This window comes from Helianthus annuus, chromosome 10 (assembly GCF_002127325.2).
Source record: "Helianthus annuus cultivar XRQ/B chromosome 10, HanXRQr2.0-SUNRISE, whole genome shotgun sequence".
Classification (NCBI taxonomy): domain Eukaryota; kingdom Viridiplantae; phylum Streptophyta; class Magnoliopsida; order Asterales; family Asteraceae; genus Helianthus; species Helianthus annuus.
The window spans coordinates 45,551,534-45,566,743 of NC_035442.2; positions in this window are offsets into that span (position 1 = coordinate 45,551,534).

The following is a 15,210-nucleotide window of genomic DNA, read 5'->3' on the forward strand; positions in this document are numbered from 1 at the left end:
ATTAAAACATTTAGACAGATAGACCTTTAAATTCGTTTAGGGGTTTATCACCACAGTCACAAGGCTTGGATGTATGCATTTTAACAATACCGCATAAATGTTCGTATTCAGTATAGCATGCATTTCCACAAAGCATAACATTGATTTAAACTGAGTTTTACTTCAATACTTTGTTTTGTGCATTTTCACCTATGGTTTAGTTGATACATATATCACTTGCCATACATGACATTTTGTTTACACATTTCATGATTGACATTTGACACAGACATTTTGGTATTGATATATACATTTTGACATAAACATTTTGACATGGTTTTTCACAATGACATTTGACAATTGGTTTAGACATGGGCAAATTTACATTAGTGGTTCGTTTGGGTAAGTGACTTAAGTAACGAGACGTGTGTAATGTGATACAAGCATGGTGGATACGCCGCTGGTACTTCCTATATATAAGTGCTTGTACTATATTACATGTCGTAGCGTTATTTAATTCATTGAATTTGGATTTACACATTTTTACACAAATAACATATTTTCCACAAGACATCGTTTTACAAACAACTTATTTTATACAAACTTATTTTTACTTGGTTATTCATTTAACCTTACACTACTCTTTTACATATCATCTATCTTATTATCGCTTTTCAAACGTTTTATAAAAGCAAACACTAAAACTGGATTCATGACAAGTTTTCATTAAACATTTTCTTAAACCTAAGTCATGAATCCTATTTTCACAAAACCTATGTACTCGCCGGCATTTTTATGCTGATATACACATGTGTTTCAGGTACATAGTTGATGAAATTTGATGATGATATTGATGCATGCTCACATAGGATTGGACGAGGCCTTAGTGACATTAAAAGATGCAAGACTAGTTAAATTTTGTATTACTTCTTTGTTTGTTAAGACATTGTAACTCTTAAATCAATAAAACAGCATTTCAATTTCCCATGTGTTATGAAACGATAATTCTGTTACAACACTCCCCGACGATTCCGCCACGTTTTGTTGTTTTACGTGGTCGGGGTGTGACAGAAAAGTTGGTATCAGAGCTCATGGTTATAGGGAATTAGGTTATTAGTAATGCCTTGACCTAGTCTATAACCTTCCTAGGACCCTAACGCGAGTTTACTTGCGTTTAGTCATAAAAACAATACCGTCACTTATCCTTAAGTGACAACCACAATAAGAACATAAATTTTGATCTGCCTTAAAAACTAATCATCTGTTCTAGGATGATTTATTATAAGGTTTTGAACGCTTCCAGTTTGACTCATATTTGGCTTAGTGCCTTTTGAGTCTTCAAATCTCGTCAAAGTTTGGGTCTTAGAATGTGAACACGTGCAAACTGGAAGAGTGAATGCCTGTACTTTGAGTTTTCTGTCTAAGGCTAGAGTGTTCGTACAAATCCGCAGTATCGGACCAGTCACTCTTACCTGGGAACTCTTGGGGTGAGTGTTCACTTATAGGCGAGCATGTCTTCAGCGATGCATTATTATGACTCGTTTGCTTTGATTTGTCACTGTCTCATTTGTTTGCCTTAGGTAACAAACAAATGATCGCAATTCGTATGCATTGCCTTTCTGTTTTGTTTATCCGATAACATTTCATTTGTTGCTTCCTATGTCTTTCATTTTCTCCTAGAATGTCTCTTCATCTCAAAAACGGTCAAATGTCCGAGCAAACAGCCAAATTTTCCCAGCAAATAGGCGAAGTGATTTTGAAGTCTGTGGATCTAGGCATTGCCATGTCTCGTCTCAAAAATGCAGCCACTCAAGAGTCACCAAAGGAAGCAGAAGTCAAGCCTGCACCAAAATCAAGGAAGCGTAAGGCTTCAAGGAAACCCGCAGCAGTTACACCTAATCAAGTGGGACCTAGCCAAGTGGCAGCGCCACCAGCTAGGAAGCCGTACATAGGAACTGCCCCATGGTGCAAACGATGCAACCGTCATCATTCAAACCTCATACCCTGCTCCAAATGTACCTACTGTGGACGGTTGGGACATTTGATTAACATATGCCGCTTTGCTATCCAGAACAAAGCTTTTGTAAATCTTGCTGCTACCCAACTCCAAGTCAACCCTACTCGAGCTCGTTTTCCGTCTGGTACTTGCTACAACTGTGGCGAAACGAGCCATTTCAGGAACAAATGCCCAAAGATTGTCAATGCAAATCCAACCCTTGGATAAGCATTTGGCTGAGCAAAAGATGTTGCTGTCTTATGCCTTGTTTCTTTTGTTTTCTTGTATTGTGAAACAATTTGTTTTGTTCATAAATAAAAGTCGTTCACAATTCTGATATACAAATGTAGTTACATGTGTGTATGGCATTTCCCTATGATATCTACATCAAGGAACTATGTTCTTTACAAAATACTCTTGTGATTCTCCCTTTCAAGTAATCGCTCATGATTTCCTCAAAAATTTTAAGTACTCGTTTCATTCTAGGAGACGAAGTACATGAAATAAAGTGACATTATGAGTAATCGTGCTTTTGCACATCTGTGCCTTTGAATCCCTGGTTAGATAACTAAGGGTATTTTTTTTCAAATCTCATACCCATTACGTTCTGATTTTTTCAACATGCATAACATAAATTTTCAAAACAACCTCCATGATTTCAAAAACATTTTATATAATCGAAAACATTTTTAATATAGTGTATTTACTTAATATATCAAATGCATGATTTCAAAAACATTGTCTATATTTTCAAAAACAACCTCCATGATTTCAAAAACATTGTCTATATTTTCAAAAACGACCTTCATGATTTCAATATGTTATTAATACAGTATAATTACTTATATCAAGTGCATGATTTCAAAAGCACCATTCATGTTTTCAGAAACCTAATACATAATTTTAAAATTCATCCCGCATGATTTTTAAACATTTTTATACCTACCTAATACACCTACTTTATGATTTCAAAAGTATTATATATATAAGGTTTCCAAAAACATTAAACACATTTTAGAACCCCATGCATAGTTTTCAAAGTATTTTCCTCATACATTGACTTAACCTTCAAATTCCGCTTCATGTGTCGCCTTGGCATATCTAGCATCTCAACTTCATAAGCATTTTTTACTTCATGTTTTGACTTAAGCACATCCAGTGCAAGGTTTCAAAACATCTTCAATTCCCAAAATCCATATGGGACCTCTTTATCTTCACAATTAGATCCTTGTGGATTATTGTCATTCAAATCAGGATCCTTAATTGGATTCCTTGTGTACCTTAATTTGAACATTTCGGTTCCTTACAATCGAAATCGAATTTCCTATTTAAGATCTTTCTATCTTCATAGTTAGATTCTTGATAATGTTTAAAGCACCAATCAAAATCCACTGATTGGATACCTGGTGTGCTTTAAATACATGTGCTCTGCTAGCAGAACAAATTAACAAAATCATGACAAGTTTAAAATCAAGATAAACAATTTTGTGGTTATGTGACTATGTGTTTATGCATTTTGCGTTTTCTTTTATGCATATTTTGTGTTTTATACTCTGGATATTCGTTATCCAAATCCTCGTAGAACCTTTCATATCTTCATATGAGGGATTCGTAGTAGGATATTCATAAGGTACTACCTTAAATCCTTAATGGGCTTCTACGTAATCGTTAAGACCCTTGGAATATATAGTACCATTCCATAATTCAAAAAGACCCCTTTTAGTGGTCTAGTCAAAAGATTGATTCAGAATCTGGTTAAGAATGACATATGGTGATATAGCTGAACAGACTCCTTGGTAGTCTATTTAAATCATTCGTTGATTTAATTAAAAGACCCAATGGTGGTCTAGGCACAATCATCACCGGCTCATCCATTGTTTCCTTCCCCCACACATTATAAGATGCACTACGTGACTATGCAAGGAATTACGTAATTATGGATGCATACATAATTATGAAATTCAGTGCACAGAAACCACAGTAAGACTTATTATGTGTAAGAACCGATAGTGACAACCATAACAAAATGTGAACAATGTAATAGAGGTACGGTGGACGCACCAATAACGCTTTATATACTTGTATATAAGTGACCCTCTCACATTGCAAGCATGATGTTATTTAAAGTTACTAGAAGTTCAGGACTCTAACCAGTGTTGTTCGATCTTTTCAACTTCATGTTTAAAGCTCTTACAAGTTTCCTCTAAATAAATCTCGGGAAGAAATTTTCTGAAGTAGGGGAGACTGTGACACCTGTGTCACTTCTGTGACAACCCTCACTAAACCAGGTATCCGTACGATATAATTAATAATTAATTACTGCTTAATTACTGTGCTTATTTGAAATTACTGATGAACTGCTACTTAACTGTTGATACTTGTACATACTTGCATCATACTCCATTTGCTGTCACTACATTATTTACATGCTGAACCTTAGTGACAAACGTGATGCACAAAAGCACAGTAGCACTATAAACGGATAACCTATTGAACATGCTGAAAAAGCCAGCATCAGGCAGACACTGCCTCTAAGGCCTGTATGAGCTAGAAATATTTTACTACACCCATAGTGAGTGTAGGGATACAAGGGTTGTAGAACTGCGTCTCTAGGAATAAGATATAATGACTGGATGTGCCTAAAACGTACTCTAAGCACAAAACACAGCACTTTAATTAACATATCAGCTTCTGGCTAACTAGTAAAGTGCCAAACATGAGGAAAATATTCCTGACACTTCGGGGAATAAGTTGTGTCACTAAAAATGTTATTTACGACACTTAAAAGCTTTGTTAAGCACTTTAACGGATTACTATCCAACCGAACAACCGGACTTTACCCGGGACATAAAAATATTGACATTAACAATATTGGTCTTTTTCTGAGCCAGTTAGGGTCCCTGAATACCCTAACACCCGCATTATAGCACAACACACCACTAACTGAGTTAGTCCCTAAATCTAACTTGGTTTAACCTAAATAATACTTAACTAACTAGTTGAAATCGAACTAGTACCCCCCCCCCATTGGAAATCGGCCCAAACCAAGAGGACAAGACTTGATTTCTTATGAATATTAAAATCCTAGTTGTCTAATATCTAGACAACACATTAACCATTAGATTAAAACTTCCTAATTATCTATAAGTAGTAGACTTGGCACAAGAGTTCATCACATTCCATTTTTCAACTTCAAACACTCCTCTCTCTCTCTCAAAGGATTCGGCCGAACCCCATTGGGTCACCACAACCATTTTCGAGTTTGATCTTGCAAGCTTCAATCATCTACAAGTGTTAAGGGTCGCATATAAGGAGTCTTGGTGCACTCGGAGTTCGAAGGACCACTCTCTCTTGCTTTTATCCACCCCTTCTTCGCATAGAATCTTCCCTAGCCTCGAGCTAGAGGTATAATGCTTAAAACACTCTCTCGAACTATTCTAAGGTGGTTAAAATGTGTTGTAACGGTTAAAAGTCGGAAACTTACAATTTGAAGCACAAAAGTCTACTAAAAATGCAAGTATTGTTGGTTAAAATATCATAAGTTGTGTAAATGATGTAGTAATTGAAATTTGTGGTTATCTAGGCCCGATCTACGTTGTGGTAGCTCGGATCACCATTTAACCCGGTTTGGTTAAGATCATGGATCTTGACATAAGCTTGTTTTGAATGGTACAAGGGTTAAAAGGTGAAACTCTACCACACGAGAAACATGAACTTGTGTAAAAGTATTTTTACTTGTAAAATTGTGTTTAAAACGGGCGGATCTACGTATGTACAAATGGTATTTTCATAGAACCAAGCGTCAAGAAAATCATGTTTTCTAAAAGACGGATATCACACTAACAAGTATGATTTTTATAAACCACAAGTGTATAAAACACTTGTGAAATGAAAAGTTTCGACAAAATAACAATCTTTGTGAAAGATGACGGGAAGTTGTAAAGATGGGTTTACTCTAAAAACGAGGTTTTTACGAGATTAAGCTACTTTATATAAAAATCCACAAAATATAATGGGATTTACACTATAGTTTCGGGAAAACTACAAGTTCATGTGATTTATGCGATTTACATACTTGTCGATTAGTTGATGTGTCGGAAATTGTTGATTGAATAAAGAAGTTGTTGAAATGATTTTGTAAAAGAAAATGATACGCTTGAAAGCGTGGCCACCTCCAGTTACAGGGGAAACTCTGGCGAAATTTTTCCTTAAACCTAACACTTAGAATTATGTACAAGTGTTAGAATTATTTTTGACATGTTTTCAAAATATATTTCGCCACAACCTTATTTACAAATATTCGGAGGTGGGATTTTCACAAAACTAAACGCGATAAATATATATTTGGTAAATATATTTTCACAACACTGTTTATGATTATTTTGTGAAAAATACACAAATATTATTTTTAGAGTAAAAATAATATTTACAAACGTTGACGAATCCAAAATAATACGAACGCTTCCACGATAAACATATAAGTTACAACGGTAATTATTATTACCACTCGAACGATAAAAACATAACTTACGCATTATGCGGAAATAATTACGAACACGTATTCTATCAACGTATTATTTTTGGGAGTGTTATGTGAAGTGAAAATATAATATTTTTAAGAAAAATACTTATATTTTGGAATTGGAAATAAATATATTAAGTGACACTTAATGGCGTAATTCGAACGCACATGTATTAAATTCCCCATCCTTGGGAAGGAGATTAACTACCAAGTATATACGAGAAGTAAACACGAAATAGTTGTCTAACTATTTCCCAAAAAACTTAAACTATAAAGCTAAGGCACGGCCGTCCGTCTAATAGAATTAGCACATGTAGGTCGTTGCACAGCTGCCCGATTTGGAGTACTTGGTAGAGACGCACCGACTGTGAGTTCATGTCCCCCTTTTCTCTTAACTGTTTTTAGTTTTCTAAACTGCGGGGGTGAAATACATGTTACTATGATTACGAATATTTCTTACATGGTATGGTCAGCTAAGGAAGGAACTGTTAGGTTATGTGATTCGGGTAGGTGAAACCTTAAGAACACTAGTCCTCGTAGTACGATCGAGGGATACAAGTGATAGGCCTATTTGAGCATAACAAACCCCACCCATGCGCCCTAAGGTTGGACCATGTGGTGACCTTGTCGTAACACCACCCATGCGCCCGCAGGTTGGACCATGTGGTGACCTTGTCTTAACACCACCCATGCGCCCGCAGGTTGGACCATGTGGTGACCTTGTCGTAACACCACCCATGCGCCCGCAGGTTGGACCATGTGGTGACCTTGTCCTATCCCCTCCCATGCGCCCGCAGGTTGGACCATGTGGTTACACATTAACTGATATGTTTCCTTATTTGCTTTCATACCAGAGTTTACAAAATATTCACACTTACAATGGTTATAAAGGTTTATTCGCGCCCACGTACTAAACCCATGAACTCGCTCAACATTATTGTTGATTTTTCAACTTACATGTATTTCAGGGAATTAAAGGATCTGGCACGGTATGGCACGTTTTCCCGTTGCACTAGTTTCCGAGGTCATCCGGGGTTTAGGGAATGTGACTCTTTCCTGGACAAGTCACAGTCCTTAAACTGTGTTTATGTTTTGTTTGTTTGTTGAACAAGATTATGGTTGTTAGGGTGTATTCCCGTTAAAACAATGGTATTGTATTTGGTTTTCAAAACTTAATGGATGATCTTGCATGTTTTAGTTCATATAGCTTTGTTATGATTAAGCTATGGTATTAAGAAGTCACACCAAATTAACCACGCTTCCGCAAAGCCAGGGTGTGACAGCTTGGTATCAGAGCCCTGATCATAGCGAACTAGGATTCCTTCTCGAGTCTAGACTATGATCACTAGGGCTCTCCCGAAAACATTTTTACTGCATACCACTTAAGTCCAGATCCAAAACGTTTTTACAAACAAATGTTGAGCACATTTTATTTATTATTTATAGGCTCAGTCTTGGAGGCTGAGGCTCGGTCTTGGAGGCCGAGGCTCGGTCTGGGAGATCGAGGTAGTTGGCTAGTGGGACTAGGAGAATCGGCTAGTGGGACTAGGAGAATTGGCTAGTGGGACTAGGAAGAGCAGTCTGAGAGGCTGGGAGGCTAGTGGGACTAGGAGAATTGGCTAGTGGGACTAGGAAGAACAGTCTGAGAGGCTGGGAGGCTAGTGGGACTAGGAGAATTACTTGATTTCTTACTTGGTGACTAATATGTTTATACGATTATATGATTGATTGTTATACGTATGTGTCACAAACGCCATGCTATCATCATGTGTTAGAAAGATGGACACTACGAATCCCATGGCCATAGTACCAGACGACATAGTTTCATCGGAGCACGAGGTGTACATTTCCGACACTACCGGCACAGACAATGACGACTTTCAACCCTTTGCGTTGCCTGATGTCGTAGCAAAGCCTGCTGATGGCCATCTTGTTGGGAATTTGCCACTCGCGGTGATCCCTGCTCCTGTGCCCCTTGCCGCTTATCCCATTGTTGATATGCCCCTGACATGGCCTCTGTCGTCGATAACGATCTACTAGAGGAGGACCCATTCGAGGGCGAGGCCCCATTGCTGCTGGTATTAGCCTACTGCTTGCGGACGCCCCTGCGGGGGAAACTCATGCCCATTCCCCTGTCCCAGACTCATTTGAGTTTCTGACATCCGCATTTTCGCATATACAGGGAGTGCAGCACCATTCACACGACGCCGACATTGATACGACATCATCAGCTGCACCGGTTCCCGCACACAGCTTTGAGTTTGATCACAGTATTGAGGGTGATCCTGTTCTTCAACATGGTTTTGATCCAGACCATGACACGGAGTTTATATACTCAGACCAGCCCTTGGAGGATGCTATGGTCCCTATCGACCCTATGTTTGATGATCCAACTGATTTTGAGATGGAGTTTGTTGATCCGGAGCCGGCTGTGGCCCCTGAGCCAGGAGTTGCTCCCGACCCCGCATTGGAGCATGACCCTGTTCATGCCGATGCACCTGCTATTGCTCCTTGATTGATCATCTGCTTGGACGAGAGAAAATTTGGGGTAACTGTGCAAGATAATTTATTATTACGAGGGCCCACGTAATAACGACTTGTAGTGCACAGAAATCCTGGTGGACTCTGCGGGTCAAGCTAATGAAAACCAATGTGGCAGGAAATAACTCGAACACGAATGACCAAGGCGATGAAGCCTCGAGTTCATCCTATTTCAAGCAACAAGCCAAATTGGCAAGCCTATGTGAAGGCTCAGTAATTTATTTCCCCACCCATACATTGAGTATATTTACGTATAAAATTAGGTGAGTACATGATGGCTTATGGTGCTATGTATCTCATAGACAATTGGGAAGTTGTCTAACCCACTTCATGCCATTTCGGCAGAAGAGAATGCCACCCAGGCATGACACAAACACCAGTATGTTGCCAAGGATAAAAGCCGAGCTGCAAAAAAACGAATCTCACAGGCAAATGCGTGACATGAAGCACTCCGCACTAAGCGCAGCGATGGCACTACAGGGAATAACCCCCCCCCCCAAACTGACCGCACCTATAAGCAGTTCCTGAACTGCAAGCCTTTGAACTTCGTCGAAACAGGAAGCGCCATTGCATTTGTCGTTGGTCCGAAAAGATTGACTCCATTCTAAGAATGACTAACTGTTCACCCCAACAGAGTGTTACCTTTACCTCGGGGTCATTTCTAGATGGCACACTTTCATGATAGGATCTTCAGATTCAGACCCTTGGTACAGATGCTGCTTATGCACTGAGCTGGGACGAGCTCAAGGAAATGATTAAGGAGAAATATGGTTCTAAGATTGGAATAACAGAAGTTTGAGATGAAGTCCTGGAATTTGAAAATGGACGAACCAGAGATTCCTGAACCTGTCCAGCGATCGCACGACTTGCCTAGGGTCGTCACCTACTAAGTCATTGATGTGGTATGATACAGTTGGGTACTTGTAAACCTTACATTCTAGTCTCGATTCGTGGCAATGCAATCGCAGTAATCTATTGTTTATGTTCTATAACATGAGATGTTATGTGATTGATTAGTTTATAACATGGGATGTTATGTGTTGATATTGTTGTATACTTACGTACACTTTACTTACTATGACCTGACCCATACGATCATCATTTAGAAGATGCCTCCAAGACGGGATGTACGCATACCCACCAACGAGGCAGAACTTCAGGGAATCATTGCTGCAGTCATCGCATAATACGAGGCCCATCACTCCGAGCACAACAGAGGTACCTCAGGAAATAACCCACCCAACGGCTGCACCTACAAGCAGTTCTTAGGCTGCCAGCCCCTACATTTCGACGGCACTGGGGTGCCGTAGCCTTCGTACGCTGGATTGAGAAGACGGACACTGTTTTGCGTGCGAGCAAATGCGCCCCAAGAGATCAGGTCACGTACATTTCCGGGCTGTTCCAAGATGGGGCTCTGTCATGGTGGAAACTTCAGGTTCAGACAATGGGCGAGGCTGCTGCGTATGCTCTCTCGTGGGACGAGCTGAAAGAGCTAATGCATAAAAAGTACTGTTCGAGAACAGAAAGCCAGAAGGTAGAAACTGAGTTCTGGAACTTGAAGATGGAAGGTCCAAAAATAGCTGAGTATGTGGAGAAGTTCCAAGTTCTATCGCGTATCGTTCCTTACATGGTAGATTCGGAGTTTAAAAGGATTGAGCGTTTCATTTGGGGATTGGCACCCCAAATCATGAGCATGGTAACGGCATCAAAGCCTGCCACAATCTCTGAGGCCATCAATCTAAGTGTAGCCCTGATGGAAGAGGCAATCAGGATGAACAAATTTTCAGCCTCTGAGGAGAAGAAGGAGACTCATGTAGAGTCATCTGGGGACAACAAGAGGAAGTTGGCGAATTTCAAACAGGGTACCCAGTCGAGTAGCGACGACAAGGCCAAAGAGTACACGGGTATCCTACCAAAGTGCGACAACTGTCGACGTCACCATAATGGGCGGTGTAGATATGGAAAATGTGGTAACTGTGGCAAGGTGGGACATGTCAAGGAAACATGTCGGCAAGGTACTGAACATGGAAATAGAGGTCAAGATGGTAACGGAAATCGCGGAGGAAATAACAACGACAACAACGACAACAACTATCAAGGCAGGGATGGTGACGATCAAGGCTGTGGCCAAGCATGTTTTAATTGCGGTGATGTGGGGCATTTCAGGAAGTATTGCCCTAAGAACACTCAGGCGCATGGATGAACGCTCAATAGCGGGGATAGAATCCAAGCGTGGATATCGGTACGTCTCATAATAGTCAATGTTACGCTCTATTTGACAGTATTGTCAAATTTTAGCTTCAGAAAATATAGTTGTTTTAGTAGTAAGTAACCTAGATACCCAGTTCTCGATAGAACCAGCCTAACTGAAGCTTCGACGTGGTAGTAGGAATGGATTGGTTATCGAGCAACAAGGCCGGGATATTCTGTCATGAAAAGGTTGTCCGTATCCCAACCGATGATGGTGAGACCATTGTGGTTCACGGAGAAAAGCATGAGAAGCCGTTAAGAATTATTAGTTGTCTGAAAGCAAGAAAGTGTTGCAGAAAGGATGTGTTGCCTTTCTGGCACACATTGTAGATAAGAAAGCTGAAGAACCAAAGATCGAAGACATCCCTATCGTGAGGGAGTACCCAGAAGATTTGCCTGGCATGCCGCCTCAAAGGCAAGTGGAGTTCCGCATTGACTTAGTTCCAGGCGTCGCGCCTGTGGTTAAGGCACCGTACAGACTTGCTCCGTCCGAGATGCAGGAACTGTCGACACAACTTCAAGAGTTGTTAGACAAGGGACTCATCCGACCGAGCTTCTCGCCTTGGGGAGCTCCAGTTTTGCTTGTCAAAAAGAAGGATGATGATTTTTTTTCCAAATAAACATCATCTACCGGGAGCTGAACAAGCTGACGATCAAGAATAGATACCCTCTGCCAAGAATTGATGATCTGTTTGCTCAACTGCAAGGTTCAAGCTTCTATTCGAAGATCGATTTGCGATCTGGTTACCACCAGTTAAGGATACGGGAGGAGAGTATCCCAAAGACAGCCTTCAGAACTCGTTATGGGCACTACTGGTTTTTGGTTATGCCGTTTGGTTTGACAAACGCACCTGCAGTGTTCATAGATTTGATGAATCGAGTTTGTAAGCCGTACTTGGATAAGTTCGTGATCGTGTTCATCGATGATATCTTGATCTATTCAAAGATGAAGGCCGAGCACAAACAGCATTTAAGAGCCATTTTGGAGCTGTTGAAGAAGGAACAACTGTATGCCAAATTCTCTAAGTGCGAGTTTTGGCTAAGAGAAGTGCAATTCCTTGGGCACGTGGTAAATGGAGATGGAATCCACGTGGATCCAACCAAGATCGAGGCGATCAAGGATTGGGAAACGCCAAAGACGCCAACCGAGATTCGGCAATTCTTGGGTTTGGCTGGCTATTATCGAAGGTTCATTGAGAACTTTCCAAAGATCGCTCAACCTTTGACGCTCCTCACGCAGAAGGATAAGAAGTTTGATTGGGGAATCAAACAGGAAGAAGCGTTCCAGATATTGAAGGATAAGCTCTGCAACGCACCAATCTTAGTACTACCGGAAGGTACGGAAGATTTTGTGGTATACTGCGACGCTTCGCGTCAAGGATTGGGTTGTGTGTTGATGCAACGCCAAAAGGTGATTGCTTACGCATCGCGTCAGTTAAAAGTGCACGAAAAGAACTATACCACTCACGATTTGGAACTTGGCGCAGTGGTTTTTGCTTTAAAGATCTGGAGGCACTACCTTTATGGTACGAAGTGCACAATCTTCACAGATCACAAGAGCCTCCAGCACATATTCAACCAGAAGGAGTTGAATATGAGGCAAAGACGATGGGTAGAGCTGTTGAACGATTACGACTGCGAGATAAAGTATCATCCAGGGAAGGCGAATGTGGTCGCCGATGCCCTAAGTCGAAAGGAGAGGATCAAGCCCATAAGGGTTAGGGCTTTGGAGATGGTTATTCGAACCGATTTTCATCTGCGCATTCGTGCCGCGTAGAGAGAAGCTCGCAAGGAGAGAAACCTTGAAGAAGAGTATCTCCGTGGGATGGAGAAGTTATTGGTACCAAACAAGGAAGGAACGTTGTGTTTTGAGAAAAGGATTTGGGTTCCTTTGTTTAGAGGTTTAAGGAAGGTTATTTTCGATGAAGCTCACAAGTCACGGTACTCTATCCACCCTGGAGCGATAAGATGTACCAGGATCTTAAAAATTATTATTGGTGACCTAGGATGAAAGGCGATGTGGCCGTTTATGTAAGCAAATGTTTAACTTGCGCTAAGGTTAAAGCGGAATACCAGAAGCCTTCAGGACTTCTGCAGCAACCCGAGATTCCCAAGTGGAAGTGGGAACAAATCTCCATGGATTTTATTACGAAATTGCCAAGAACGCCAAGAGGCCATGACACTATCTGGGTGATAGTGGATCGATTAACGAAGTCAGCACACTTCTTGCCTATCCGAGAAAAGGATAATACGAGCAAATTGGCTGAAATTTACATGAGAGAGATTGTTACACGCCATGGAGTACCTCTCTCAATTATCTCCGATAGAGACGGAAGGTTCGTGTCAAGGATATGGCAATCCTTCCAAGAAGCTTTTGGCTCGAAGTTGAATCCGCGATATATTGGTCGGTTCAGGATTTTGGAAAGAATCGGGACCGTAGCTTACAAGCTGGACTTACCTGCTAAACTCCATTTAGTTCATGATACATTTCATGTATCCAATCTGAAGAGAACTCCAACGCAAGATACCATTGCCATTCCTACCGATGAAATTCATGTTGACGACACGCTCCACTTCGTGGAAGAACCCGTTGAGGTCACGGATTGGAAAGTAAACAAGACCCGCCGGAGCAGTGTCAAGCTCGTCAAAGTTCGTTGGAATGCCCGCCATGGTCCTGATTTCACCTGGGAGCGTGAGGACCGAATGAAAGAGAAATACCCCCACTTATTTCCTAAGAACCCTGCTTCTACAAGCAGAACTTAAAATTTCGGGACGAAATTTTTCTAACGGGGGGAGAATGTGACAACCCTCACTAAACCAGGTATCCGTACGATATAATTAATAACTAATTACTGCTTAATTACTGTGCTTATTTGAAATTACTGATGAACTGCTACTTAACTGTTGATACTTGTACATACTTGCATCATACTCCATTTGTTGTCACTACATTATTTACATGCTGAACCTTAGTGACAAACGTGATGCACAAAAGCACAGTAGCACTATAAACGGATAACCTATTGAACATGCTGAAAAAGCCAGCATCAGGCAGACACTGCCTCTAAGGCCTGTATGAGCCAGAAATATTTTACTACACCCATAGTGAGTGTAGGGATACAAGGGTTGTAGAACTGCGTCTCTAGGAATAAGATATAATGACTGGATGTGCCTAAAACGTACTCTAAGGACAAAACACAGCACTTTAATTAACATATCAGCTTCTGGCTAACTAGTAAAGTGCCAAACATGAGGAAAATATTCCTGACACTTCGGGGAATAAGTTGTGTCACTAAAAATGTTATTTACGACACTTAAAAGCTTTGTTAAGCACTTTAACGGATTACTATCCAACCGAACAACCGGACTTTATCCGGGACATAAAAATATTGACATTAACAATATTGGTCTTTTTCTGAGCCAGTTAGGGTCCCTGAATACCCTAACACCCGCATTATAGCACAAAACACCACTAACTGAGTTAGTCCCTAAATCTAACTTGGTTTAACCTAAATAATACTTAACTAACTAGCTGAAATCTAACTAGTACCCCCCCCCATTGGAAATCGGCCCAAACCAAGAGGACAAGACTTGATTTCTTTTGAATATTAAAATCCTAGTTGTCTAATATCTAGACAACACATTAACCATTAGATTAAAACTTCCTAATTATCTATAAGTAGTAGACTTGGCACAAGAGTTCATTACATTCCATTTTTCAACTTCAAACACTCCTCTCTCTCTCTCTCTCTCAGAGGCTTCGGCCGAACCCCCTTGGGTCACCACAACCATTTTCGAGTTTGATCTTGCAAGCTTCAATCATCTACAAGTGTTAAGGGTCGCATATAAGGAGTCTTGGTGCACTCGGAGTTCGAAGGACCACTCTCTCTTGCTTTTATCCACCCCTTCTTCGCATAGAATC